This window comes from Notamacropus eugenii, chromosome 1 (assembly GCF_028372415.1).
Source record: "Notamacropus eugenii isolate mMacEug1 chromosome 1, mMacEug1.pri_v2, whole genome shotgun sequence".
Taxonomy (NCBI): domain Eukaryota; kingdom Metazoa; phylum Chordata; class Mammalia; order Diprotodontia; family Macropodidae; genus Notamacropus; species Notamacropus eugenii.
This window is the reverse complement of record NC_092872.1, coordinates 391959415-391963824: the sequence shown is the minus strand read 5'-3', so window position 1 is coordinate 391963824 and position 4410 is coordinate 391959415. Positions and strand designations below refer to the sequence as shown.

The following is a 4410-nucleotide window of genomic DNA, read 5'->3' as shown; positions in this document are numbered from 1 at the left end:
TGACTAAGAATATATTGGCACAGTTCTCAATCGCAAAACATAAAAGACTCTCCATATAGAAGGCAGAAGAAAAACATTTATTTAGACACCAGAAAGCCAAATCCCGGAACCAGAAAGCAAAATCCATCATGGTGACCAAGATGTTAATAAACACGATCACTACAGGGAACAAAGCCATTTCCAAGCCTCTGCCCCCTCAGCCAGGGTCTTCTCATAAGCAAATACTCACAAGCCTGAGCCTTGCTGCTAGCACCTGCCTGAGTCTTCTCTCCTCTGCCCTGACCATACTCACTCACTTCCTCCTGGTTCTGCTCCACCCTTTCTGTTCCACCTGTTCAGCAAGTTCCTCCCATCACACATAACTTAGGCTTCCAGGTGATTTAAGCAGATCATATGGGCATATTAATGAATGAGAAAGATCTTTGTATTTACATTACTTCAACACATGTATACCCCTCCAGCAAATCCTCACACACTTGCTACCTTGCAAAGGAGCTGAGATGGAAGGGCCCAGCTTCTTTTGCTGACATGGACCTATCTTAATTGTCTTTATCTCATTATGAAAATTATCCATAAAAGCTGGTCCTACCTTGAAGACATCACTGATCTTTAGTGATCAACCCATCAACATGTTGTTACCTAGGCATGTTTATAATAAATTCAAATTCTCTTCAACCTGGGTTTTGCTTCATTAATTACAGTAAAAATTCCAGACAAAGAATTTTCCTTTCAATAAAGGACAAAGGCAGCTTGAAGTTTTGTTTTATTTTTGGTTTTCTGAGGGGTTTTCACATCTGGATCTATCTGTGGGATGGCCTGTTCCACCCTGAAAGCCTTCATTCAAGCATTGCCTGAGAGTGGGTTAGAGTGGATCTCTCCTCCCCACAGAGGTGAGTTAAGCAGTGAAGTGTCAAAAACTTTAGCTCCCCAGAACTCAGGGCAAGAAGGAGAAATAGGTCCCAAAGTCCAAATTTTTATTTTTTTTCATTTGTGCAAGGGAGAAAGGAAAACTAAAGAAAAGGTACAGAGCTGATGGGGCAGTTGAGTAAAGGCCTTGCATATATTTGCATGGAAGTATCAGTATTCATAAAGGTAATGGTACTCTTAGGGAATCAAACCCTAAAAGCTTGCTATTATCCAAACAGATAAGTCCACAACTGAGACATGATGCTCAGTAGAGACTGGGAGAAAAAAGCCATATTTTATTCAGATAAGAGATGGGACCTTTGTTCCTAATCAGAGGTTCATTCAAAGCTTGATTTTCAGTCATGCTGAGAGAACCTTTGAAATAAAAATATCCTCATTTTCATAAGACAAAGACCAGTATGCCCTGGAGGATAACAGAAAGAGGTGAAAGGTTTAAGGAATGGAAAGGTATATTTATACATCCCGATACCAATGAACCCCACCCCCCAGCCACCAGGAACAGCTTTTCCCACTTCAACCAATGCTTGAGCACAGCCCCAGCTATATATAATAAGAATAAGATTGACTATGAGAGCCTACCGGAAGTAACTAAAAACTGAGAGGAATTCATGGAGTAAGGAATAGACTACAATATGATTGGTAGGGTAAGTGTTTGATCAGGATGCTAAAGAAACAAGACAGGTGCAGGGTTTTTAAAAGCTTTGTTTAAAAGAAAGAATGAGACATTTAAAGAAGCTAGAAGAGGAAATGAGTAGAAGGTTAAGGAAAGTTGTGTAGTCTGAAGTAAAGAGTTTTGAGGTTTGGAGAGAAGTGAGCAAGGGTCTTGATTTCATCTAGATGGGGATATGAGAAACTGTATCTGGTTATTCTTTGATGTGCAGCTTTGAATTAATTCCCAGCTCTGGGCTCCAAAGCTGAGACATGGATCTGGGAAAACCGTAGCTAATCCTTATCTGGAAAGCCTCAGGGAAAGGTAAACAAGGCTGGGGAGTAAGAATTCGTGCCACTCTTTGAGGAAATTAAGGGACAAAGTTATAGGGAGCTTGGAATTGTTACCAAAAATCTCTAAAAATTAGTTTATTGATTATAATGGGCTCTCTTTTGTGAAGTGCTAACATTGCTACTGAGAAAATGGAACATAAACCGACTTTGCACAAAATCGGGATGAAATTTTTCAGCCTACTTATAATGTGGAGTGAGTTTCATCTAAGCTTGTTTGCCTGTAATTTGGTATATTTTGAACCAATTTTGTCTTAACAAACTTGAGCCTTATTTATTTTTGCTTTAGGAGGTAAATATAAAATACCTTAAGAGATGGCTGTGTCTGTTAGTCTGGGAGGTTTATAGCAATTGGCCAGTGTTGTTTTTTGTAGGATTTTAATTAAACTATCTTATATTTACTATATGTGTGGGATTGCAGAACATAATTATTTTCTTAATTTCTAGTGACAGATTTTATAATAGGATGAGTGTAAACTCTAGAAGAAGAAGGAAAGGAAAGAAGATATTGAGTGAGTTTAAAGGCTTGGTAAACTCCATTATTGCAACACTATGAGAGGATTAATAATAACTTATCACTAAGTTGTATTTAGTGAACTTTGTTATTTGAGGTAATATTTTGTGGGATTGTAATCTTATTTTATTTTGAGTTTTGATTTCAAGTATGATTGTCTGCATTGTCATGAGTCCAATAGTCTACCATTCAAGAATGATACTTTTTAATGCCTAGAGAAAGTGCAGTCTGGAAACTATTACACATGGGATGTCTACATCTAGGAAAAGCTGAGAAGACAACCTTGGCATGGCCAAAGGTAATATCCTCTTGACTTAGTTTCCCCATTGAGTTACTTCCTCCTGAATAGCAATGTTTTCCTTATCGTTAAATCCTGAGTCAAGCTTTGACACACTAAAAAGAAGTGGGACTTTACCTTGAACTTAACTATGACTCTTAACTGAACCCAAACAGAGCTAAAGATGCTTTATTCTTGTATACCTGTGTTGAGTCATTTTATGGTCTTTTACTTTAACCTAGAGAATCTGTTTTGATGTTGTTATAATCATGTCCCTGCTTCTTCCTTTCATGTAGCTATATATTCATGTGAAGAATGAACTCTTCAAAGTATCTCCTATTCCTATAGAGAAAATTAGCAAGAGTGGAAAGTTTTGAGAAAGCAACAAGACCTGATGATTATATATGTCAACTATAACTGGTTATATGTGTGTGTTTGTGTATGGATGTATATGTGTGTATATAGATATATATACATATTCACATACATATACATGTATATGTGTATATTGCATGTATTCATATATTCCTTGAACATGTTATGATAAATTTTAAGAATTAGGTAAAGGATTTTAAATATAAAATTACATTGATAATTATAAAGGAGATAGAAATAGCAAGAGCTATGTTTTAACTGAAATCCTCTGAAGTTTCAAGTGAACTGTGGGTTACTAAATTGATGTTTTTCTTGAGGATCTATTGTTAATAAGATCAGAATTATGAAGTTTGAGCTGATTTTCACCACATGACCTAAGGAAAAACAAATTTAGAAGGGTGCACTAAATTGTATTGAATCCTGACCATTACTGACAGACTGTAGAAGAATCACTGAGGATTCTGCAGGTGACTTGGAGCCAGAGAATCAACTTCACTGGCAAGAAACTACTCCAGAGCTGTCTGAGAACAACGTCTATTTAGGAATGTCCAGGGAAGGAGGGTTCCAGGGACCAGACAACTCCACAGGACATCTGGGTCTCAAGACGAAATGTGCTGATTAACTGAACATTGGGAGAGGGTTATATCAGGTTATAAAGAGGACTGATGTTATTTGAAATTAATGATCATTATTGTATTGCTTTACTCTTTTGCTTCATGGCATTTATATTTACTTATTTTTCTTTAGTATGCATTGTGCTCTATAAAATGACTTTATCTGTAACATTCTTTAGTTTACCTGTAGAGCCTATTTAACAAGGTTTGTCTCTTTGGGGGATAATGATTGTAAGTTTATTCACCTTCATTGTAGAGATGGAAATAAGGGATTATGATTTTTGATACACAACATGCTTGTTTCCTAATATGAGTTTAAGTCCCCTAGTTTATAAGCTCTAATGCTTGCTCAAGTTCATCTGGCACAAGTGACAAAGATTAGGTTGTTATAGTTGGGCATAAAGGTGCAATACAAGACTGAATATGGTGCTGAACCATGTATATATTTTGTTTTATTATCCAGTCATTTCCATAAGTATAGTTCACACCAAAGGCGGGAATTATTGAAAGTTATTTTGACTCAGTGACCCTTTATTCCCAAAGAATTTTCTTTCAACAATTTTCTCTCTGACATGGCCATTTCCTGTTATAGGCACCCATTACCTCAAGCATGGACTATTGTAAAAGCCTATTGCTTAGTCACTCTGACACAAATCTCACCCCACTTTAATCCATCCTCTCCTCAGCTATCAAAGTTATTATCC

At 36.7% G+C, this 4410-nt stretch overlaps 1 long non-coding RNA gene across 2 annotated transcripts; it reads left to right on the top strand.

Moving 5' to 3' along the window:
* Positions 1-1496: 1496 nt before the first annotated feature.
* Positions 1497-4140, top strand: LOC140526060 (uncharacterized). 2 transcript variants are annotated; one of them, XR_011974227.1, is made up of 3 exons: positions 1497-1571; positions 2657-2738; positions 3530-4140. It is a non-coding gene; the product is annotated as an uncharacterized lncRNA (long non-coding RNA). The 2 variants fall into 2 exon arrangements; XR_011974226.1 differs by having other exon boundaries at positions 3014-4140.
* The last annotated feature ends 270 nt before the right edge of the window (positions 4141-4410 follow it).